Raw genomic sequence first — 26,685 nt, 5'->3', positions numbered from 1 at the left:
ATGTGACTACAATTCACTCTTCTTTTTAGATCTATAGTCTGTTAACAGTTTTGAAGGAGACAGTCTAAGTCTAGGGTGATGGAAAGAGCACCACACATGGAGCCAGATGCCCCAGTGTCCAGGTCTGGCTCTGCCATCCTCTAGTGAAGACATACCCCACCTTGGACAGTCTCCTTCCTCATCCTCAAGCTTCCTCTTCTATGAAATCTGGAGAGTGATCTAAGTGCTAGTTAACGTCTCTAAATGCAATAACATACTGTGACCCTAAATTCTATCTTTTCCCCAGGAACTTGAAACAAGAAAGGAAAATAACACTAATGGTAACAGCACACATATCAAGGGCCGCTCTGTATTAAGCATTGTGCTAAGCACTTTACATGTATTATTTCTCATTTACTACTCACAATATCTCATGATGGTATTTTTTCTCCATCCTACAGATGAAGATGCTGAGGATTAGAGAGGAGAGGTAACTTGTTTGAGGTCATCCATCAGGTCAATGGATTCAGATGTGAACCCCAATATGACCACAGCAAATGCTGCTATGCTCTGCCCATATCCCCCCACAGTATGGCACTCATTGTCTCAATGCAGTCTACTGTGAGAATCAGTCACTCTCCACTCAAGGGCTTTCTCTCACCCCACTGGGGCAGATTAGAAGTTCCAAAAGTACAAGAGAGCTAATGCCCCCTGGAAGCAGCTCTCAATGTAATGACAGATAGGAGTTGGAGAAAACATACTCCAATTCCCTCACTTCTTGGCTGGGATATGCTAAGGCATGTTTTTTTTTTTTTTTTTTCCTTCCCTGTCTCACTTCCTCTGCCCTCCATCTTTGCTTCCTGGGATCACATCCCAAGAAAATTCTTTGCCCTCAGATTCCTGCCTCAGAGTCTGTTTCCTAGAACTGAAACCAAAACAACCTTGTATGCTGATAACCTGCCATGAAACTGGACAGGAGTGATGTGGAAAAATACATTAAAAATGTTTCTCAGGTCTGAGTTCCCTTTGAGTTTGAAGGTTTATATACTTCATGGTCTGTACCCCTTGAGAGAGGTGGGTTAGGGGCACTTGGGTTTGTAAAGCTGTGCAGGCCATGTGGCTTCATAGAGTAGACCTCTGGGTTCTTGTTTTCTCTTTAGTGACTTCAGCCCTCGAACAAGGGTGGAATCTCCAAAGTTCTACTTCTTCATTTGTAAACAGAAAACTCTCTGACTCTGCCTCTAAGGTTTCAAATCTTGGACTCAAGTAATACAGCACCGATTGGCCCATCCATAGTTAAGGCTGGAATGCATCCCTTTATGAAGCCGACAATTTTGCATAAAGAAATAAAGGCCTTGGGACACCAGCAGGGCAAGAAAAGGTGAAAGCACAATACTAAACAAGGAAATTAGATGGGTAGAGATAAAGGGCTGTGCAGTCAGTCCCGGGTGAAATGTTCATTATAATGCAGCCTCTTGAAGCAAGATGGAATGTAAATCCCACAAACTACAATGTGCCCAGGGCTAAATATGCAGCCAGTATGATGATTTTTTCAAAGAACTATCATATTCAATTATAGCTCTGAGATGTTTCTTTTCATAGAGATAATACTTTTACACGTTGAATAACTTCTTTTTAGAATTAATCTCACTTTTTAGTGGCAGTAACATTACCGTATACCGTATCTTCCAGCCCTATCTTGGTAGTGGCTGTTCGTGGGATCAGCTGAAATAATTCTTGCTATTTATTCGAGGAATTTGTGAATTGGACAAGATTCCCTGAAGAACCTAAGAACAAAGCAAAAAAAAAAAAAAAAAAAGGAAGCATTCCATGTGACTTTCCTTCCCTGAAGTTCTCCGTGACTCCCCGCCTGCCATCAAGCTTGGGCTGTGATGTTCGCTTTTCCATCTGCTTTGGCTGCAGGTAATTTGGAGACACCGACGTCATCAGACCATCTGTTCAGTAAAACCACAGCAATGCTTTCCTCCTGAGTTGTTTATGCTTTGACAGCTACGTAGGGCTATTTTCAATATATGCTGGGCAGAGACTAAATTGTGTTCTAAACCATTCCTTAGCATTGCATCAAAGGGTAAGAACTGAAGGTTAATTTGGTTTGTAATTATATTTAAAAATGCAGGTGTAGAGTTACTAAAAAACTCATGATTAATCCTAAAACAAGGGAAAGCAGAGAGCTTGCATATGAGTGGTTTTACAACATGATTTCTTTCTTCCTGACGATTTCCTGACAAACTCAGTTTGTACAAAATGATCATTCCATCTATGCCTACGTCCTTCATAATTGAAATGCTGTTCTCAAAATGACATTGTTCAATGCCATGCCTTCCTGTCTACTTTCCACTATGATTTCTGAATAATCCAATTCAAGTGACATTTATTGAGTACCTACTATATTCACTTGAAGTCCACCTAAGCTGTGGTAGACATTTTCTGTGCGTGCTGACAGCGTTCCCCCTCCAGACCTGAGCCTTTCTGCAACTATGCCTGTGGAAGAGCTTTCCTGGATCTTACTCAACCTGTGCTTGGGATAGCTTGGAAGCACAGGGGATTTCCCACCCTTAGAAGTAACTCTCAAACAATGAGGGATAAAAACATCTAGTGGGCCAATTCCAAGGCTCATTCTATGTAATTGCTCAGAGGGCTCTGGTAGGGCTGAGCCCTAACCCACAGCAGTCATCCACTGACTGATGTACACTTCATTGGTTTTCCTCCTATCTCACTTTCTCCTTTACTTGGGCAGATAAACTGTCTCCAAGTCCTTGTCATAGGTTGTGCTTTTGAGGACACTCAAACTTTAAGAAATGGAAGATGGGGAAGGAAAAGAGGAAGAAGAAAACTATGGAGAAGAAGTGATGTTTGCAATAGGCCTTGAAAGACAGTTAAGAGTCAGATGTAGAGATGGAAAGGCTTTAACTAGGAACAAATAGAGACAAAGGCATGGAGGCCTGAGAGACATCTGGAGTCTGGAATGTGCCAGAGTCACTGGAGCACAGTGTAGGTGGAGGGCAGAGGCAGTAGGCAGCCCTAAGAGGTCATCCAAGGGCAGCTCAACTAGAGCCCTGCATGCAGAGTGGGTCTAAGATGAAAAATGTTCTTTCGTTGCACAATGTGATTTATTCTGAACATAGAACCCCTTATCAAAATCTGTTCCCTCAAGTCCTGCTTCCCATTTGAGTAATCAAATGTGCAGAGTCATTGAACAGAATATGCACTGGGGCCTGGCCAATTTAGTCCTAATGATCCCAGGATTCCAGAGGCAACTTGCCTCTCTACGTGGCTTGAGCAAGCCAGCCATATGGTGGCAAAAAGCTTCTGGCTTTTTAGACGACAACCACTGTCTTCTGTAGCATCACTAGCAATGAAGATATGTTTGTTTAGAGCAGATTAAACACAAGTGCTCTTTATCTTAGCTTGAGTCACAGTTCTCATTTGATTCCATAAGTGGAGCTTTGTGCCAGGTACTCCCTGGAGTGGTGTCCTGACTGTGGGGAGGACTAGACAATCTTCTTCTCCACTCTTGCAGTCTTATGAAACTCTAAAAATCCCAAAGTAGCAGCCAATGCTCAATGATTCTGTTTCCATATTATTAAAAGTTCTTCTTTTCCATTCCTTTTCATAGCTATCATGTCCAATGAGCAATGGGATTTGAGAATTACAAAACAGTACACCTATGGCAGTTGCCCCTAATGCTCTCTCGGTCTTACCATTCTAGCGCACAACTGCCTGACTTTCCAACCACTTAAGGGCTTATTTGGGTGGTTAAACTCACTCTTCCCAAACCCAGGAGTCCATAAGTGCTGGGAAATTAATGTCAACATCCCTGCAGCAGCCTTCAGCCAACAACAAAGGAAATTTGAAGGATAAATACCCCAGCTCCCTCTCCCTTCAGGTGTGACAACTCTGAGACGCATGTTCTACACTGATTCCTAGGGAGTTCTCCAGTGGGATTAAGCTCTGGTTGCCTAGAGTGATCCTGGATTCATATTTCATAAGAATTTTCCCCTCCCTGTCCCACTTTTCCATTCCCTTTCCCATGTTTTCTGGGATCATCGTCCGAATAAACCACTTGCATTCAGTTCCTGGTCCCAGGGTTTCCTGGGGAACCCAAACTCAGGCAACATTCACCAATCTTTCCATTTTTGCACCAGCTCTAACAATGCTTTATTTTGTGAAGGCGGGAAATTAGGTTTTTAAAAATCATTTTGCTGTTTTATTGGTTATGTTCAAGTTTCTCCTTTTCCCTCATGACTACAGATTTGAGAGAGTTATCTACTTAAAAAGGATATGCTGACTAGGTGGGTTTGAGTAAGGAAGGCAGAGTTATTGCAGGACTGGTTGGGAAGAGAGTCCCTAAAAATGTGTACTGGGAAAAGAGATAAAAGGAATCAGAAGTGGCTCACAGTCTAGCTAAAAAATGGCAGGTAAAAAAAAATAATAAAGGTGACAAGAGGAAATAAAGAAAGATGGATTTTTTTATTGAAATATAATTGACATACAATATCCTATTAGTTTCAGGGGTACACCATAGTGATTTGATATTTTATACATTATGAAATGATTCCCATAATAAGTAGAGTTACCATCTGTCACTATCCAGAGTTATTAAAGTATAATTGACTATATTCCTTATGCTGTACATTATATCCTCATGACTTACTTATTTTATAACTGGAAGTTTGTACTTCTTAATCCCATTCACTCTTATTTCACTCCCGCTTCCCCTCTGGTAACCCACATTTTGTTTCCTGTATCTATGAGTTTGCTTGTGTTTTGTTTGTTTGAAATAAAGATGGATTTGCACTAGGAAAAGCAGTCTCTCACTTTTCCCTTCTTTAAAATTATGTATGGCAGAAATGTTGGTTACCCTTACTGATAGAATTCCATCTTTGTTAGAGTGGCAATATATCCAGCCACAAGTGATGAATCTTGATTGATTTAAGTCAACTGTGGCAACCCTGTTTCCCTACTATGCAGCTAAAAGTTGCCATATGATTAGTTCTAGGCTATGAGATATAATAAAAACCTCACTGGGAAATCCTAGAAAAGCTTTGCTTTCCTGATAAAAAGGGACAGAATAGGCTATCACTGTTTTATCCTTTTTAAAAATTTTATTTTAGAGAGAGAGAGAATGTGAGTGTGAGTGGGAGAGGGGCAGAGGGACAGAGAGAGAGTCTTAAGCAGGCTCTGTGGGAGCCCAATGGGGGGCTCGATGCAGAGCTCAAGGCAGGGCTGGATCCCACCACCCCAGGATCATGACCTGAGCTGAAATCAAAAGTCAGACCTTCACCCTACTGAGCCCCCCCAGGTGCCCCATTTTTACCCTTCTTTTTTGTGAGTTAAATGCAGATATGATGCCTGGAACTTCAGCAGGTATCTTGCAACCATGAGGCAACAAGCCAACATGCTAATAATGACTGAGTGGATAGAAAAGAAAGAAAGAGCTTGTCTGCATTAAGCATTATCCTGGGCTGCTGATGTACACAGAACATTTGTTACAGAGAAAAATAAACCTCTGTTTAAGCAACTCTTAAGTTGAGTTTTCTGTTACTTGTAGCCTAAAGCATTCCTAAATCCTAAACATACCATCTACCAAGCCCTTTAAAAAAACATTCATAAATGTGATTTTGTGACAGTGACAACCAACTGCAAGTATCATTTGATCAATACAATTTTGGTTAATTAGAATTTAACTAAGTTTTGAGAAGGCCCACAGATCAAAATTCAGTTAAGTGGAAGAAAATATGGTAATTAGTTGATTCATTAATCAGGAAGGACTAAAGGTTGAAGGGCTGCTACTAGAACTGGTCAGTAACCCAATATGAAAACAGTCAATTTTTAGAAAATATTCAAATATTATACCGCATATATACACTTATAACCTTGTATTTACATTTCCTAGATAACACATAAAATATTCTTCACTTGGCTTTTTATTGGTTAAGAATATGTCTTGGATATTGTCCCATATCAGTTTAGAGACTTTCCTCATACTTTCTGGTTTTACAACTTCATGGTATACCACTGTGTGGATATCTTATGGTCTATTCAACAACTGTTCTAAGGATGGGTGTTATGGACTTAATTGTGTCTCTCCCAAGTTTGTATGTTGAAGTCTTAAAAATCCCAATACCTCAGAATGCAACTGTATTTGAAGATCAGGCCTTTAAAGAGGCAATTAAGGTTCAGTGAGGTCATAAGGGTGGGGCCCTACTCCAACAGGATTGATGTCCTTATAAGAAAAGGAAGTGACACCAGAGATGGAAGCACACAGAGAAAAAGCCATGTGAGGACACAGCAAGAATGTGAGACTGGGTGCTGGCCACTACTGAGAACTCCTTCAAAGCACCAGAATCTGGAGGGGATTTGCTTCGGGACTCCACTTCGGAAGGCCTCACTCTCTCCCCAGGCAGCTCCTGTGACATCTGTAGCTAACAGTGCTCCCAGGTTTGGCCTGGGGGATGAACCTGTGGCTGCTAGTTCTCCTGTAGCTCCATGGGGAGTGGTGGTGGTGGTGGGGATATTGGCACAGCTTCACCACAGGCAGCCTTCCAATTAACACTTCCTCCACAATTTATCCCACCTCCCATGCTAACTCTCTCTACCTGGTGACTTGAGGCTTCCAGCATTTCTGGGGCTCCTGGGGGAGACGGGCTCCAGGCTGAACCACAGTCTTCATCCTAACAGTGGTGGGTTCCTCCATATGTTTACCTGCCAGTGTGTTCCTGTTCACCATCTGCCATCCAAACATTCATTAGTAACTCCCATGTAATGATAAACCTGCTCCTACTCTCCACACTGTTAGGGGTTTATTTCCTCTGGAACTTCTGTGTCATAATTTCAATGGGATTTGGAAAGAAAATGGAGAGACAATTGAATGTGGCTCCCTCATCCTGACCTGGAAACCTGATTATAACAGTGAAGTGTCAAAGGCACTTGACAAGGTGGCTAGAGACTAATGTCCTTGTCCTAATTCCACCGCTGTCTATGTCACCATGTTCTTACACTCTTTTTCCTTATTGGTCCCTTACAGCTCCAATATTCCTAGATTTTTTTTTAAAATACTATTTTATTTTTTAATTTAAAATTTTATTTAAAAAAATTCCAGTATAATTAACATACAGTGTTATATTAGTTTCAGGTATACAATATAGTGATCCAACAATTATATACATTACTGAGAGCTCATTATGATAAATGTACTCTTAATTCCTTCACTTATTTCACCCATCCCCCCCTCTGATAACCACCAATTTGTTCTCTGTATTTAAGATCCAACATTCTAAGATTCTTTAGGGAATATTTTTTTCATATAACTGACACTACCTGCTGACTCTGTGAGCCTTATCCCTGACATTTTCTCCTGACACCCCAATGCATCACAAATGAGTATCTATGTCACCTTCCTTTTTCCCATTGTCTAAGAATCTTCAAAGATTTCAAGTGGGAGAAAATAAGAAGCAACTTATTCAGCTGAGAGGTCTCAAACTTGATGCAGAATCCTTTTGTTACCTTATTTTCTAATCCCTTGCAAACAATAGTAGACTCTGCTCTTTAAGACCTATTGTTTCTATGAATAAGGAGACCCTGTACAAGCTTAAGTGAAAAAAAAAAAATAAGCAAAGGAAGTAGCAGAAGCAAAACTAACTGGAGCTGCCAGCATGGTGACAATGTGTCCATTCATCCGAAGAGAAGCTATTGGGACCCAAGGACACTTAAAACACAGCCCTTGCCCTCCAGGAATGTACAGTTTCATCAATCAGATTTTCCATCATGGAGCCACATTGGAAAGGAGCAGTCAAGTGTTTGCTGCTCTAGATAAATGTGAGGCTGCATGAAAATTCACTTGGTGGAGACTTTGCCCTACAGGGTGTGGTTGTTATTGCCAACAAAATGCCAAAGACTGGAATGAAAGATGTAAATCTCATCAAGAAGGAGACTTTGGAGCATATGGCACAGAGATGAGCCAGCATCATAGGGAAAGAAATGTGCCAATATGGCATGCCAAGGTGGTTCAAGAAGAATGGATGTAGGTAGTCAAAGCCAGCACTTCAGCTCACCTTGCACCATTTGCCCATCCAGAAGAGGCTTGCTGAGGTTGGGCAAGGAGGGCATAGATCTTAAGTAAAATGTTAATTTGGAGATGGGCCACTACTGTTTATAATGGTGAATAAAAAAATTAGGTGTGGTTTATTTATATCTATTTACTTAGGTATGGTTTATTCACCTCAGATATCTCTAGCTGCATAACAAACTACCCCTAAACATAGCACCTAAGGAAACAACCATTTTATTATTATATCTTAGGATTCTGTGGGCCAGGAATTTGAATACAACACAGCAGCATAATTTTCCTATTCAGTATGCCCTCAACTGAGATCACTTGGTGATTTCAGTGGTGATATTCAGTTGGTACATATGGCCTGGTCTGCACGGTCCAGGACAGCTTCACGTATGCGTCTGGCACCATGGTGATGGATAGAAGGCTGTGTCCATCTGATACCATTGACAGGAGTGCTTGTATGTGATTCCTCCAGCAGAGCTGTATCAGAGTAATTGGACTCCATACATGGTAGCTCGAGGCTCCAACAGAAAATGTTCTAAGAAATGGAAAGTGGAAGCTGCCAGTGTCTTAAAGCCTGAACTGGAAACTTGGTACAGCATCACTTCCCCTGTATCCTATATAGTCAAAGAACTTTCCAGGTTTAAGGGAAGGAAATATAGGCCGCACTTCTCAATAGAAAGGGTGTCAAAGACTCTGTGGTCATCTTTACTCTGTCACACCATTAAAGAGAAGACTGGAGAACAAAATGCTGCACTAAACTACTCATAGGGTGACCAAACATCTTGTTTTTCCAGGACTGAGGGATTTCCGGGGACTTTTAGGGCTAAAACTGGGACTATCTCAGGCAAACACAGTTGGCTGGTCACTCTACCTACTCGGCTCATTCTTGATTCACTATGACCTTGACAGATACAGTAGGTCCTTCCCACTTTTGCACTGTAACATCTTCTTGCAAGAGATTGGTATTCATGTGGGTTGTGGTTCAAGGAGACAGCTCAGGATATAGCTTTCTGAAGTTGAGATTGGAAATACAGATATTTGCAGGTAAGGAGAAAAAATGTGCAATGGTAGAAAGTGAGGGTAAGAAAGAAATGTCCTATGCTGGGATGCCTGGGTGACTCAATTGATTGAGCATCTGACTCTTGATTTTAGCTCAGGTCATGATGCCAGGGTCATGGGATAGACCCCAGCGACTGACTCCATGCTAAGTGTGGAGCCTGCTTAGGATTCTCTTTCTCTCTCCTTCTGCCCCTCCTCCCCGCTTGCTTGTGAGCACGTGCTCTTTCTTGTAAAAAAAATTAAAAAATTAAAAAAAAAAAAAAAAGAAATGTCCTATGCTATCTTTCCCAGAAGTCATTGTCAGAGCCCATCATTTTTATCATTCTAATTGTATTTAGTCATAGCTTATATTTTGTTTGCTCTTCCCCAGCCCCTCCTTAGGCAAGCATCCAGGGCAGGACGAATATCCCAGTATAGCAGAAAGAGCAGAAAACATAGGTTCAAATTCCTCTTTTGTCACATCTATTACTAATATGACTGTGAGCATATCCCTGGACCTCTCTGAGTTCTAGTGCCCTCATCTCAAAAGCCAGGATGGCTTTGGTTGATTTTCTGATGTATACATCAAATGAAAAATCCTATGTGTATTCAACATTTTTATCAATGACTTGGATGTAAGCCCTAATGGCATAATAGAATGTTTAGGCTACATGCAGCTTTGGAGAGAGAGCTAATACACCAGATAATGCTCAATATCCCAAAACATTTAACAGGCTGGAATGATGGGATAAATTTAATGTGATGAAATTTAACAGAGAAAATGAAAATTTTTGAACTCTGGCCTAAAAATAATTCCAGTTCAAGTACACAACGAGGACAAGGGATTAGTAGCCACACATATGAAATTATTTGGGAGTTTTAGTTGACTACACGCTGGATATGAGTCAAGAGTACCACGTGACTACCAAAAAAAAAAAAAAACAACCAAAGAAGACTTGGGCTGATTAAAAGGAGTCTAGATCCAGATCAAAAGGTATGTTCATCCTTTCCTAATCTGAAATGGAGGAACCACATCTGAGGTATGTATTCACTCATTTGAGAAGAATGCCAGGGAAATAGATTTTTTAAAAAAAATCCCAGTGTAGTTAACATACAGTGGTATGTCATAGACCAATGCAATAGAATAGAAACCCCAGAACTAGACCCACAAACGTATGGCCAACTAATCTTTGACAAAGCAGGAAAGAACATCCAATGGAAAAAAGACAGTCTCTTTAGCAAATGGTGCTGGGAGAACTGGACAGCAACATGCAGAAGATTGAAACTAGACCACTTTCTCACACCATTCACAAAAATAAACTCAAAATGGATAAAGGACCTGAATGTGAGACAGGAAACCATCAAAACCCTAGAGGAGAAAGCAGGAAAAGACCTCTCTCACCTCAGTTGTAGCAATTTCTTACTTGACACATCCCCAAAGGCAAGGGAATTAAAAGCAAAAATGAACTACTGGGAACTTATGAAGATAAAAAGCTTCTGCACAGCAAAGGAAACAACCAACAAAACTAAAAGGCAACCAACGGAATGGGAAAAGATATTTGCAAATGCCATATCGGACAAAGGGGTAGTATCCAAAATCTATAAAGAGCTCACCAAACTCCACACCCGAAAAACAAATAACCCAGTGAAGAAATGGGCAGAAAACATGAATAGACACTTCTCTAAAGAAGACATCCGGATGGCCAATAGGCACATGAAATGATGCTCAACGTTGCTCCTCATCAGGGAAATACAAATCAAAACCACACTCAGATATCACCTCACGCCAGTCAGAGTGGCCAAAATGAACAAATCAGGAGACTATAGATGCTGGAGAGGATGTGGAGAAACGAGAGCCCTCTTGCACTGTTGGTGGGAATGCAAATTGGTGCAGCCACTCCGGAGAACAGTGTGGAGGTTCCTCAAAAAGTTAAAAATACACCTACCCTATGATCCAGCAGTAGCACTGGATTTACCCAAGGGATACAGGAGTACTGATGCATACGGGCACTTGTACCCCAATGTTTATAGCAGTGCTTTCAACAACAGCCAAATTATGGAAAGAGCCTAAATGTCCATCAACTGATGAATGGATTAAGAAATTGTGGTTCATATACATAATGGAGCACTACGTGGCAATGAGAAAGAATGAAATATGGCCCTTTGTAGCAACGTGGACGGAACTGGAGAGTGTGATGCTAAGTGAAATAAGCCATACAGAGAAAGACAGATACCATATGTTTTCACTCTTATGTGGATCCTGAGAAACTTAACAGAAACCCATGGGGGAGGTGAAGGAAAAAAAAAAGAGGTTAGAGTGGGAGAGAGCCAAAGCATAAGAGACTCTTAAAAACTGAGAACTGAGGGCTGATGGGGGGTGGGAGGGAGGGGAGGGTGGGTGATGGGTATTGAGGAGGGCACCTTTTGGGATGAGCACTGGGTGTTGTATGGAAACCAATTTGACAATAAATTTCATATATTGAAAAAAAACAACATTAAAAAAACAAAAAAACCCACAAAACATACAGTGTTATGTTAGTTTCAGGTGTATAATATAGTGATTAAATAATTCCACACACCACTCAGTTCTCATTACAAGGACACTCCTAATCTCCATCACGTATTTCACCCATCCTTGCACCCACCTCCCCTCTAGTAACCATCAGTTTGTTTTCTATAGTTAAGAGTCTCTTTTTGTCTTTTTTTTCCTCTGTTCATTTGTTTTCTTAAATTCCACACATGAGTGAAATCGTATGGTATTTGTCTTTCTCTGATTTATTTCATTTAGCATTATACTCTCTAGTTCCATCCATGTTGTTGCAAATGGCAAGGTCTCATTCTTTTTTATGGCTTAGTAGTATTCCATTTTGTATACATACCACATCTTCTTTATTCATCTATTGATGGACATTTGGGCTGCTTCCATAATTTGGCCTATTGTAAATAATACTGTAATAAACATAGGGATGAATATATCTTTTTAAATTAGAGTTTTTGTATTCTTTGAGAAGCTACTCTGGTTTTCTTTTCACTTCCATTTGCATGATAAATGCTTTTCCATCCCTTCTCTTACAATCTCCATGTGTCTTTAGGTCTGAAATGGGTCTCTTGTTGGCAGCATATATATAGATGGGTCTTCCTTTTTTATCCATTCTATCACCTTATGTCTTTTTATTGGAGTATTTAGTCCATTTACATTCAAAGTAATTATTGATAGGTATGTATAGGTATGTACTTATTGTCATTTTGTTATTCTGTTTTATGGTTGTTTTTGTAATTCTACTCTGTTCCTTTCTTCTCTTGCTCTCTTCTCTCATGGTTTGCTGGCTTTCTTTAGTGGTATATTTGGATTCCTTTCTCTTTAGTTTTTGTGTATCTATTACCTGTTTTTTGGTTTGTGGTTACCATTAGGTTTAAACATAACATCTTATGCATATAGCAGTCTATATTAAGTTGATGGCCACTTAAGTTTGAATCAATTCTTTACTCCCCACCCCACCCCCCCACATTTTAGGTATATTGTGTTATATGCTGCAATCTTTATTTTGTGAATTTCTTGACTGATTTTTTGCAGATATACTTACTTTTACTGCTTTTGTGCTTCAGACTTTTCTTACTCCTGCTTATGGTCTTTCCTTTCTACTCAAAGAGTCCCGTTTATCACTTAAAAAAATTTTTTTTTTAATGTTTATTTTGAGAGAGAGAGAGAGAGAGAGAGAGAGAGAGAGGGAGAGAGACAGCACATGAGCAGGAGAGGGGCAGAAAGGGAAGGAGACACAGAATCTGAAGCAGGTTCTAGAGCCTGATGCAGGGCTTGAACTCATGAACTGTGAGATCACAACCTGAGCCAAAGTTGGACATTTAACTGACTGAGCCACCTCCCTCCTGCTTTATCATTTCTTATAGGGCTGGTTTAGTGGTCATGAATTCCTTTAACTTTTGTTTGTCTGGGAAATTCTTTATCTTTTCTGTTCTGAATGATAACCTTGCTGGATAGAGTATTCTTGGCTGCAGTTTTTTTTTTTTTTTTCTTTCAGCACTTTGAATATATCATGCCACTTCTTTCTGGCCTGCAAAGTTTCTGCTGAACAATTAGCTGATAGCCTTATGGGTTTTCTCCTGTATGTAACTGTTTTCTTTTTCTCTTGCTGTTTTTAAAATTCTCTATCACTACTCTTTGCCATTTCAATTTCTATGTGCCTTGGTGTGGACTTCTTTGGGTTGATTTGAGGGGCGGATCTCTGTGCCTCTTGGGTCTAGATTTCTGTTTCCTTTCCCAGATTAGGGATGTTTTTAGCTATTATTTTTTCAAATATATTTTCTGCCCCTTTCTCTCTCTTCTCCTTCTGGGATCCCTACAATGCAAATGTTATTACACTTGATGGTGTCACTGAGTTAGTTCCTTAAGTCTATTTTTATTTATTATTATTATAGTATATTATATTATCACTATTATCACTATCATTTCTCTCTCCTGTTCCCATTACTCTGTCCTTCAGGTCACTGATCCATTCTTCTGCTTCCACTAGTCTACTATTTATTCCATCTAGTATATTTTAATTTCAGTTATTGAGTTCTTCATCTCTGATTGGTTCTTTTTATGTTTTGTATCTCTTTGTTAAGGATATCACTGAGGTCCTCCACTCAAGTCCAGTGAGTATCTTTATGATCATTACTTTTAATTTTTCTATCAGGCACATTACTTATCTTCATTTTGTTTAGTTCTCTTGCTCTGATTTTGTCCTGTTCTTTCATTTAAGACATATCCCTCTATCTCCTCATTTTGTCTTACTCTCTGTCTGTTTCTCTGTGTTAGGAAATTCAGCTATATCTCCTGCTCTTGAAAGTAGTGACTTTATGAATAAGAGATGCTGTAGTGCCCTTCAATAAAATGTCCCCTGTTCACCAGAACCTGGTGCTTCAGAGGTGTCACCTGTGTTGCATGCACCCTACTGTGTGGCTCAGCCACTTTTGCTTTTAGTCTAGTCATCTGCAGTGGCTCTCTTGCCTGTTGTGGGAAGTGTTTGGTCTCTGTAGTATTAATGGACAAGTCTGGGGCTTCCTTGAGTTTGAACTGAGTCAGACTAGGTGTTTTCCAGAGATGCAGTGGCACCAAACTGCAGGGCACTTTCCCTGTGTTATCCCCTGAGAAGCTTACATTGGTGGGTGAGGCCTTCAATCAGACCAGATATCTGCCCCCAGCCCACTGCTGGGGCTGTAGTCCAACTGATGTGTGTGGTTATCTCCCCCTCTTCCTAAGGAAGGAATCACTTTGGAGTGATGCTGGTCTCTGTCAAGGCTGCTTACACTCTGCCATGCTTGTGGCACCACTTTGAATGGCCTCAAGCCAAGGGTATATTGGAGGGGACATATCTTCAGGACACCATGCAGGCAGGGTATGTGGTGTTAGCAAGGTTAGCAAGGTTAGCAAGGTGGGTCGACTATAAGAGGGAACCTGAAGCTGGGCTGGAGGAGGCATGTCTGCAGGAGAATGTGGGGGCAGGGCACACAGTAACAAGTTAGGTAGTAACTTTTGGCACTGCACTGGTTCCCTCTGGTGTCTGTGTGTCCAGGCTGGGGGACAGGGAAGGGAAATGGCATCTGCCAGCTCTTTTGTTCTTAGAGAAATCTCCCAATGATCCCTGAACCTCCAGCATGTACTCTGAGATTAGGAAACAAATCTCCCTCCCATTTATCCCAGGTGTTTTTCAAACTGCTGCTTCTATGTTGTATCTCTGCAGAGCTATTTGTTGTGCTGTCTCTTTAAGGGCAGGGACTCAGTTCCCTCTTGCCCTCCTGGCTGCACCCCCCCCCCCGCCCCCCCGCCAAGAGCCAATCTCACCAATTTTTAAAGTTCCAAGTGTTAAGCCCCACTGACTGTAAGAGTTAGTGAAATTATGTCTCCCTGGTTTTCAAAGCCAAATGTTACAGGGATTCATCTTGCTTGTGCAAACTCCCCATGCCTGGGGTTCCTGGTAAGAGGGTCTGTTTCTCTCCCCTCTCCATGCCCATGACATCCCTCCCTCCTATGAACACTCCCATAGATCTAGTTAGCTCCTGATGGCATCTCTACTATTCCTTCCCTCTTCAATGTTCCCTCTTCTCTACATTTAGCTGTGGAGAGTCTGTTCTGCCAGTCTTTGGGTCATTTTCTGGGTTATTTATACTGATGTGGGTGTTATCTAGTTGTACTGGTAGGCCAAGATGAGCTTAGGGTTCTATCTTCCTTGGATGTTTTTGGTAACAGATTTTTATTTATGACAAAGGAATATTGGCTACTACAGAACTGTGTCCATGATGTTGTCCATGTCATGCAGCTTTCCTTGGGGCAGGGCATAGAAAAATAGCCATTGGGAACTAGGGAGATATGGCAGATTATATTTCTCAAAGACAGTCATACTAATATATATTCCATCCCATATGTTCTTAGATGTGATGTTACCATTCCTACAACAGGGATGAATGCCTATATTCTTGCTCCTTGAAGGTAAGAAGATCTTTGTGACTATCTTGACCATCAGAGAAAATAATCCTATGTGGCTTCTGGGGATAGGTCATAAAAATTATACATCTTCTGCTTGGCTCCCTCTCTCTCATTGTTCTCCTCCTTGGATTCCAGTCACCAAGCTGTGAGGAGGCTAAGCAGCCACACAGAAATGCTACATGCAGTAGATGTTCTAGCTATTGTTTAAGTCCTCCTAGATACTTAAGTCTTCCCAGCCAACATCATCAACAGACAGCATCAACTGCTTCCCAGACAGCATCAACTGCTACACATGTGAGTGCATGAAACTTAAGAAGATTATATTTCTCATCCTTTGACACCTCAGCTGAGGCCCCAGACATTGTGAAGGAGAGGGTCAGCCAATTCTGCTACACCCTGTCTTAATTCCTGACCCAGAGAATCTATGAACATATAATGGTGTTTTTCTGCTGCTATACTTTGGGATAATTTGTTATATCAACCGAAGTAACTATAACAGAGGGGTTCTACCCAAGGACTACTGTGGCCCCCTACCCAGGAATAAGGCAGAGAGTCTGAATGATGGGTTGTCCTGGAAGGATGGGGTCAGGGTGTATCAAGAGATAGGCGAGGGTATTGGGAGAATAAAGTAAAAAGAAAGGTATGGAACAGATGGGATCAGAGAATTTGAGAACTAAATCTGAGAACCAGGAGACTCTAGGCATGTGGTAAGTAGGCATTTACTTTCCAAAGAGCCTGGTTTGCCTTGCAGTAAAGAGTGGCTCCAGATCAAGGAGGCAGAGGGGGCTATCCTGGAAGCCAATGGGTAGACTTCAGCATATGCTATAAAAAGAATTTGAACATCACATGGGTGACTGAACTAAATGATGACACTTAGGGGCACCTGGCTGGCTCAGTCAGAAGAGCAGGTGATTCTTGACCTCAGGGTTGTGAGTTCAAGCCTCACGTTGGGTGTAGAGATTACTTCAATAAATAAAACTTTGAAAAAAAAATAAATGATGACATTTAATGTTTTTTCAATCCTAAATTCCATGAAGTTCCTAAAAAGGTATAAAACACTATGCAAATGCATGTATTGCTATTAATGTATATTCTATGGGCCCAACAAGAAGAGACTTAATAGAAATTGGTAGGTAGCTGAAAGTCAAGGAAAGAAGCTAAATAATTCTAATGGGCAGGGGGGCTCCTGGGTGACTCAGCTGGTTGAGCAACCAACTCTTGATTTCACCTTAGGTCATGATCTCATGGTTATTGGATCAAGCCCTGTGTTGGCATGGAGCCTTCTTGAGATTCTCTCTCTCCCTCTCCCTTGGCCCCTCCCCCATGCTCTCTCTAAATAAGTAGATAGATAGATAGATAGATAGATAGATAGATAGATAGACAGACAGATAATTCTGATAGGGTCAGTGGAAGCATCACTATATCCTCCTTGCGTTGGATGGCAAGATAAATCCCCACTACTCCATCCACCCTGTGTGAACCTTTAGTTATACATCAGATTCCAGGCTCCAAAGAATATTCTCCTAATAAAGATAAGAAGAAGTGAGGAAGAATATAGAAATGTATGTGGGAAGCAGGTGACATCACAGCCAAGCATTTAGCCACGGATAAGAGGTAACTCTGACTCCTGGAGCCACATTTGTGAACAAATTATACATTGTTGGGAGAATGGGAGAAAATGCAACCATAATAGTGTAGCAGCTCCTGCCCTATGTATTCCAAGTTATTCATAATATCTCTATTGATCCATTTATTGCAATAGCTTTTAATTATTTGTTCAATTGGGCTGACTTTTAATGTGTAAAGTGCAGGGATCTGATATCTTCATGTTCTCAGTGGTTAACATAATACCTGAAAGAGAACAGGAATTCAATAATTTTTTGATAAAGAGGTAGATAGAGGGAATGGCTGGCTGGCTGGCTGGCTGACTGGACAGATGGATGGATGGATGAATGGATGAATGGATGAGTAGATAGACGGATGGACAGATAACATTTCCTGTTGGATATATGAAGGCTAGCCTATCACTCCAGTGGAGGCTTACTATTCTAGTACTTAAAAACTTTGGCCTAGAGCCTTTGAATATGTGTAGGTGAGGAGTAAAAAGAATATGGACATTTATGAGTGGTCTTCTGATACCTCTGTATCAACTTATCCTCCTTAAAAATTGCTCTATAAACTATTGTGGAGCCCTAGGATCCTCCACCAATTAAGCATATTGTTCATTTTTTCAACAAATATTTATTAAGCACACCAGTCCCTGTGCTAAAGCACTAGAGATAAAGATATAAATAAGTTGTGACTGTGACCTCTTATAATCAAATACAATTTGATAGTGCAATGACAGTAGAAGAACAAGGCGCTGTAGGAACATGGTAAAAGCAGATACTCACATTGATCTAGAGAAGTCAAGGAAGGTTTCCCATAGAAAATGATGTGGAGTGCTGAGTGAGGAACCAGGAAAAATGAATGGGGATGAGTATTCTGGGCAGAAAGAAAAGCACAGGCAAAAGTCCAGAAACAAGCTAAAGCCAGAAGAGCTTCAGAAACAGAGACATTCTATAGGACCATATATTGAACCATAAACAAGTGTGAAGATTCACAGAAAAGCCCTTTTTTTACTTGAACTGAAAAAGAGGTCTATTAGCTGAAAAGTCTTTTTGCTGTCCTGAAAGAACCAAATTGTAAGGTCCTAGCCAGACAGGACTGTGTTCTTCTCATCTCTGTGGCCACAGAGGACTAGCTTTCTTACACAGAGAAGGAACTCAGCACCTATTGCACAACTAAAATTTTCCTTGACTTGTGAGCAAGTTCTAATTTTCTTCTAGAAGACCCTGTGCTCCATGGTGGTCAGACAGAAGGAATCTTTCTTTTGCTCCTGCCTATGAAGACAACTCTTTAAGTCTTTGGCTATCTCCTAATGGCTGTATATCTATCTGTGTGGCTTAGTCTTCTTTTGAGTTTCCCAAGAAGCAGATCCTAAGACAAGACCTGGTTACTAGTAGGTTATTGGAGAGGTCATCCCAGGAAGCACTGGTAAGGGAGAGGGGAAGTAAGATAGGCAAGAGAAGGAAGCCAGTAAAGGGTGTGCTAGTGAGTTTACTGCTATAGGAATCTGGGGCTCAAACCTATGTGAATATCTGGGGAATAGTATAGAAAACATCTCAGAATTGGCTCAGAAAAGAAGGAGCAGAGGTATTTATCCACCAAATCCCATCTCCCATTGATTGGTTCAGGGCAGCTCCTGTGAAAATTAACTCCCAGCACTTCTGGCCTGTCCCCCATGCAGGCAAAGGGAGGAAGGGTTTATGTGTGGGGCACTGAGGCATTTGTTATTGGTTCCCTCTCACTTAGGCCCTGAGCTCTGCTCATGTGGCTGGGGGACAAAGGAAGTCAAGTCCCTGATATCCAGACCAACATCTGGTCTTGGGCTAAGGGGGATTTCCTGACAGCAGGGAGGTTGAGGTCATTACTCTGTTTGATCTATTAGGGTATAAAGAAGTCACACAATTCTTTGCTGATTTTTTTAAGCTTCTTCCTACCCATACTCACACCGTACTTACATTTCAGTTAATTTTTCATCTTATCTTCTGTATTTCTATATATTTTTAAATTTTTTTTAATGTTTATTTATTTTTGAGAAAGAGAGACAGAGTGTGAGTGGGGGAAGGGCAGAGAGAAAGAGGGAGACACAGAATCCAAAGCAGGCTCCAGGCTCTGAGCTGTCAGCACAAAGCCCGATACGGGGCTTCAACTGGCAAACTGTGAGATCATGACCTGAGCCAAAGTCAGACGCTTAACCAACTGAGCCACCCAGGAGCCCCAACAATAATTTTCATTTTTAATCAAAATGTTCATTCAAATCCTTTCACTTTTACAAGGTTCTTTGTCTTCTGCCTCACTTTTCCCCATGTCACAGCATTGAAAACACCTAGGACAGTCCAATGGTGGTGGGGAAACAGAGGTTCAGGAACTAGAAATAACTCCACAAGGTCACCTGGCCAGCTAAAAAGATAGTCAAGACCAGAATTCAGGTATCTAGGATTCTAGTTTCAGAAGCTGACAAACTTTGTAAGTTGGACCAAATCCAGCCTGCTGCCTAGTTTTATAAATAAACTTTTATTAGGACATTCATCTCATCATTAGGCCAAATATCTGGCCCTTTGCAGAAAATGTCTGTCCTGTTCTAAGCCATTGTTTATCCCCTAATTCCTAACTCTCACATCACCTGCAGTCACAGTGTCAACTCACATACAGTCTCTCATTTAGATTGCACAAGAGCCCAGGCAAGTTTTTTCCATTTCATAGATGAGAACATTAAGGCGTAGAAAAGCTAGGTTATTTGCCAGAGATTACACAGCTGGTTGAAAGGTAGGCACAAGAATCAAATACACTTCTTCTGACTTTAACTGTGTTTTTTCCACCCAGCCTCTGCTCTCTCTTGGGCTTTGTCACGCCTGTCCCTAGTTTAACTCCTAAATACTCATCCATTCAGGCAACGGCTTCCCTCAATAGATGTACAGCTTTTTGTATGGCATGAGTAATCTAGATGTATATCTTCATGTTTTTCTTGTTGCCTTCAACTCAAACATAGTGCAATTACAAGATAAGTTATAGGAATCCAGGAACAAAGCCATAAATTTTGATAATGTAGGTGGTTGTTTTTTATAAACTGTAATTTATTGAGGAAGAAATGTAAGCCTTTCAAGTGCAGAGGACTGGGAAGATTTATCTGTGGCATACCTCACTAGAACTCAGTCTCACTAGGTAAAGAAATATTCCAGAAGGGTTTAAAGCATCCATTTGTGACCATTCCAAGTAACAGCATTTTTTCTGAAACATTCCAGTGGGACCACGTGGTTCAGATAGCTGTCTGACAAATATATCAAGGGATAAAGGAAAAGAATTACAAAAATTGAACACATGCTTCATCATCAGCATGTATGTAGGTGGGATTAATATTGAGAATCACTATTATACTAAAAAAATTATGGTCCCATCATAATTCTTTTGTAGCCAGTTCTAGCCATTTAACCATTTAAGTAGTAAATTTAAATTATCTTATGGTGAACAATGGGATTGTAGATTTTATATGCTTTTGGGTTAAAATTGACAAAACAATCTTTAAACTATTACACCACACATGACTTACGTGTGAATTTGACAACACTCAAACAGGTCTATACCTCGTTCAAGTAGAAAAGTACACTGTTTCTTCTACCCTGCTTCTGCTCCCTTGGGCTCATACCTGTCCTTAGTCTCACTCTTATATACCCACACATTTAGCCAAGAATCCCATGGCTTTCTGCATGGCTTGAGTCATCTCAGGTGTATACCTCTCATGTTTTCTTATTGCCTCCAACCAAAACAAAACGATAACTCTGGTACAAGATGAATGACAAGAATCCAGGACCACATTTGGTTGTTGCAGCAATATCAAATTCCTATAATCTTTTCTGAATGCTTTCTCTAAATCTCTGTTTCTTGTGTTGCAGACCGGTAACCAATAGTCCGTAGACCACCACCAATCTGTACTTTGAGTGGCACTCAGAGCTTCCAACTTGTTTAATTTCCATGGTGCACTGGTTTTCTATCGTGAGCCCCATGCTCTGTTCCCACCCATCCTCTCAGAATTGGCCCTGATTGCTTCCTTATTTCTATTTGTGAAACAGAATTGTGCTTTCATCATAGTATTGTTAAGAAGGTTTTGATTCCCTTGATAAGCTCTGCCTACCAGAAATGCTGGCTCCCTACTTTACCTACTCTCCCAGGAATGGCAGTACTGTGCAAGACTCTTCTATTCTGAGCTGTGCAAGACTCTTTTCTATTCCACCTACATTTGGGTGGTATCTGCCACCCAGCCAGGTCAAAGGGAGGTACTGTTTAACATCTAGGTGACTGGAAGTGTCACTTTCTCTTTGGCATCCAAGACTAAAATAGATTTCCCCATTGGGCAGAAACACTGTAGCCATGACACTACCTGTATCCTGTCATTGCCCTGGGAACTTCTTCTCTCCACCTTTCTCTTCTACCCCCAGCTGACACCCTATTTGATTGATTGCCTTTCTACTTGATCATATCGTACTGAATATTAAGTAGCTAGAACATTCATTGACTGACAGTTACCTTGCCTGAAAGCTTAGTTGTCCCTATCATTTCAAACCTCCCTACTAAGATGAGGTCAACAAGTACTCTCTTAACTAGAAGAGATAGGTGCCTATTTTAAACTACACCAACCCCATCTGAAGTGTTAATTGCTGATATACACTGTGAAGTAACATTTTTAAATGGATAAAATTTTAGCCTTTACTCCTGGTTGGTGTTTAGACTTTGACGACTAAATTTCTCTAGATGATAATTTATTTTGGGAACAGCTTGGGAATAGAACTGGCTTTTGTTCAAATTAAAGTTTGTCACCATCATACATTTTACTTCTACATCCTTTCATCTCCTACTTTTAGCTGTGTGATTTGCTAATTCTCTAGTATTTCAAAGGTGAGAGATGCCAACATTGACAGAGGCAGTGAGGTACTGGGGGAAGCAAAGGAGACTCTGACCTTGGGGAAAATATATAACAGTTAAATGTTACTTTAAATTTTAAATGCTTGGGGGTGGGGGGGAGTGTCCATTTTTAGTTACAGGGAATTAAAGAAAAAGATTAAAAATACTAAACTCTTTAAAGATGAAAGACATGTCTTCTTAAATTAAAACCTTAAGCAAATGTCAAAAAAAAATACTGTAATTTGAGGAACCTGTGAGAAATGTAAAGATTTTGTTTCCTCAATCCATCGAAGTCTTTTATCCCAGAAAAACTGAAACTCACAGCTTTCAAAGCAATTTAAACTTCTAAACCACGATATTTGGTAAGCTTCTGGTCCATCACCAGAATTCAGGGTATTCCAAAGATCATCATCCTTCTCCAGGCCTCCCTTCTTCTTGTTGATTCTAGCAGCTGATATTTAAAGATGAGGATGACAAGAAATGCCATTTTCCTCTACTGTTTTAAAAAAAGAATTGTTGAACTCAGACATGACTGTCACTCACAGCCCCAACATATGACTGACACTTTAAAAAGCTATTTTTTTCTTTCAAAACAAGGGTAACAGTTCCTGCATAAAATAAATCCTCCATCAACTGGAAAACACAATCACTAGAAATTTTTGGCACCCTACTCTGGGAGAAAGAGGTGATTGTTAAGAAAACAGGCTAATGTTGAGCACCTTTGTTTAAAGCAAGTGTCCAAGCTGTATCCCAGAGTCAGGGCAGATTCCAGCAATTTCTTTCTCATTCTGCATCTCTAGTTTTGGTCAGTGTTGATCAATGGTTATAATTTTGACCCTTATACATGTAAAGATCCTGACCATCAAAAGAAGAATAAATAAATATTGTTAGGTGCAATGTCCTTATCAAGGCAAGAAATTAGTCCAGAACATTATTAAAAAGAAAATCACAGGCCCCAAATGGAGTCACTTGTGCTAGGCCCATGCCACTAAACCAGGGCTTAACACCTAACTTAACTGGAGCTTCAATCTTCCTTAGGAACACAATCTTAAGTGGTTAGTCTAGAATTTCCTGGTCAGCACCTTCCAGTAATCTACCTAATAGGGCCCTTTTGTCCCCCAAAGGAAGGTGACTTTGACTGAAATAATTCTATTTTTGTTAATGACTTTATCCCACCCCTTCTTTGCTTTTAAAAACCTTCCATTCTGTACAGTTCTTTGGAAGCCCTTTCTACTTGCTAGATGGGATGCTGCCTGATTCATGAATCATTAAATAAAGTCAATTAGGTCTTCAAATTTCACTTGGTTAAATTTCTGTTATTTAATAACATCTCAGAAATATTTTCAACTTCAGTTAAAAACCTTCATTTTAACTGATTTAAAAACCTAGAATCTAGATTTTTTGAATCCAGATTCCTTGAATACTCTGGTTAAACTACTATCTCACCTGTAAAATAAGAAAGTTCCATTAGAAAGTTCATTCGTTCATTTAGCAAAGACTTATTAAGTGCCCAATCTGTGCCAAATGCTTTGTGAGGTTCTAGAAATACAGTCATGAACCAAAAAACAGTCCCTGTACTCACATGACTTATAGAATAGTGGGAAAGATAGATAGAAAACAAATAATTGCATGAATAATTTACAATTGCAATTGTGGTAGGTCCTATAAAGGGGAAGTACAAGATATGATAAGAAATTGCCATGGGGACAGAGAAAACCTATTCTAGGATTCCTAAATCCCAGAAATAAGAGAATGTGCAAAGGTGCTGAGGGGGACTGGACCCCGATCCTTCAGAGAAAATGAGAGGGAGAAAACAGCTAAGCAGTAGAAATAAGTACAAATAAAAGATGAGGCCAGAGACCAAGAAGTGACCCCATCAGTCAGGGATTTGTTGGCCATAACAATGAGTTCATACTTTATCCAAATAGCAAAGGGAAACTATGGCTAAGACCCTGTTTGTCCCACAATATCTGTTCATACCTTCTTCACTTAGCAATAGAACTCCAGAATGTAGCCAGACACACAGCTGCTCAAAATAAAGACTACATTTCCCAGACCCTTACGTGACTGAGTTTTCGCCAATGAAGTGTAAACAGAAATGATAGAAGCACCTTCCAGGAAGTATCTTTAAAGAAGAGGGTGTATTATTTCTTCTCTCAGGTGGAATTGCTAATAGGATGGCAGGAGTTTGAGTAGTCACCTTGGACCATGAAGGTAGAAGACACATACTGAGGACAGCAATGCCACAAAGCGAATGAAACTTGATTGCCTGTCATCATGAGGGGTCATATTACTTCTGGATGGATACCTCTGGGCTTCTACTATGTGAGAGGAGATTACACTAAAGTACACATCTATTCAAGCCACTCTTATTCAAGACTCTCTATGGGGCGCCTGGGTGGCTCAGTCGGTTAAGCATCTAACTTCAGCTCAGGTCACGATCTCGCGGTCTGTGAGTTCAAGCCCCGCGTCGGGCTCTGGGCTGATGGCTCAGAGCCTGGAGCCCACTTCCAATTCTGTATCTCCCTCTCTCTCTGCCCCTCCCCCGTTCATGCTCTGTCTCTCTGTTTCAAAAATAAATAAACGTTAAAAAAAAAAAAGACTATCAGTCTCTGCTGAACCTATTCTTAATTGATACAGAACTCACTTATTTCTTAAAAATGGAGACTAAAGAAAGTTCTCTCATGGTGGGATTATGATCTGTTAAGGCCACAAATTTCTATGACTTTTATGACATACTTGAATATTTAATCTAAGAAAGAAAACTGGAGCAAAGCTTTTGTCTGCTTATTCATTCATTTTTTTTATTCATTAACTTAATCATTTGGCATCTGTTACAGAAAAAGTACTTGTCTTAGGTGTTGTAGAGGACAAAAATCACAAATAATTTGATGCCTACCCTAAAAGGACATCTAATTTGAAAATACAGATGTGGATGACCAAAGAAGAAAGTTCAAGAAAAGCTGATGTTAAGAACATGGACAACTCACTGAGATAATAAAACAAGCATACATTGAGTCTAATTGTACCTGTAAGGCTCCACATAGCCTAAGCTCCATTGCAATTCAGAAACTATCTAAACCCAAACTCTAAAACACAAAGTTTCAGAACAGGGAGATTTAAAGGAAGCCACTACTTCTCTAATTCAATAATTAATATGATTCTGCTGACCTCAGCAGACCACTCAAGCAAAGTAGACAGGCGAAGATCATTTTCCCCTTTGAAACCAGGGATTAACAACAAAAACTCAGCCAAACATGGCTTCGAACACCTGCTGAGGAAATCTGTTTTATCATCATTGCCAAAGCTAGTCCCCAGTCACAGGTTTATCACAGTTGCTAAGATCTTACTTAAGAATTAACGCTGCAGTTTTACAGGAGAGAAACCTGATCTGATATATAGAAGTAAAGTTGAAGAGCCAAATGCCTCAGCAAACCATCCTTTAAGACCATTTATGAGCATACCCCAGCTGAGGCTGGAAACCCACAGAAGACAGTGTGCTACAGTCTTGAGTGAGCAGGCAGCAGAGGGGAAGGAAGGGCTATTTTTGAGCATTTCTGTGCCAGGGATTGTATAAGGCACATATTATAGAAGAGCCTGTTTAATATTTATAACATCTCTGTGAGACTTGAGTGTTGTCTCCTTTTACACACAAAGAAACTGAGGCTGAAGAGGATATGATTCACCCAGAACATGCAGTCCAGATGTGTTCTGTTCATTAAGTCAGGCAACATGAAGCTCTCTGCAAAACAGTGTCTTCAGCTATAAATTGGAAGTGAGGGGTGTTAGCAGATGGTCTCCAAGGGCATTTTCTTTGTAAAAGCCAAGCTACAGTTCTCCACCTAACAGCCAACAAGTCTGTTTCTGAGTCGTGGGGGTGCCAGCCAGTTCCAGCAAGAGTAAAGTCTTCCCTTTGTACTAACTTGATAAATTTAGCACAATAAACCAACTCTATGTATAGTTACTCTTCATCTTAAGATGAAGATCTTCCTTTAAGATTTGAAAACATCTTAAGATATGTGGAAACTGGCACTTTCAAACACTATGGTGCAAACTTTTATGGAAAAAAATGAGAAACATTTGACAATGCCAGTGCTTAAAAATTTGGATTCTATAAAAAAATTTGGATTCTTTAACTCTGTTTGATGATGGGTTATTTCTGTCTCATGTAAATGTCTGGAGAAAGGCATTTAAGGTAGTGTAGCAGCTCTGCTCAATGAAGTCCTCAAGGACATAGGATTCTCCCCAGGTCCATGCTCTGTCATCCCTATGGGGTAGCCTTTATCTTCATGGTCCAAGACAGGAGCTAATGCTCCAAACACAACATCTGCATACTAGGCATTAGGATAAAAGAAAAAGGAGAAAAGAGTGTTGACCACCTATCTTTCAATGGATAATATCAGAAATTCCACATAGTACTTGTGCTTACATCTCATCAGCCAGAATTTAGCCACAGGATCAGGTGTTCTTACAATGGAGGTATGAGAGGTAGTCTTTATTCTGGGCAGCCAAATACTAAGCTAAAAGTCTGAGGCTTTTTAATGAAGGAAGAGGAAGAAAACAGGTACCGGTAATAGCCAGAAGTCTCTGCACTAAGTAAATA

The 26,685-nt window shown here is 40.4% G+C and overlaps 1 long non-coding RNA gene across 1 annotated transcript in view; it reads right to left on the bottom strand.

Moving 5' to 3' along the window:
- Window positions 1-26,685, bottom strand: part of LOC122198367 — a 63,701-nt gene that overhangs the window by 14,763 nt on the left and 22,253 nt on the right. The window lies entirely within an intron of this gene.

Source organism: Panthera leo, chromosome C2 (assembly GCF_018350215.1).
Source record: "Panthera leo isolate Ple1 chromosome C2, P.leo_Ple1_pat1.1, whole genome shotgun sequence".
NCBI lineage: Eukaryota > Metazoa > Chordata > Mammalia > Carnivora > Felidae > Panthera > Panthera leo.
Note: the sequence above shows the minus strand (reverse complement) of the source record. Positions and strands in the feature narration are given on the sequence as shown.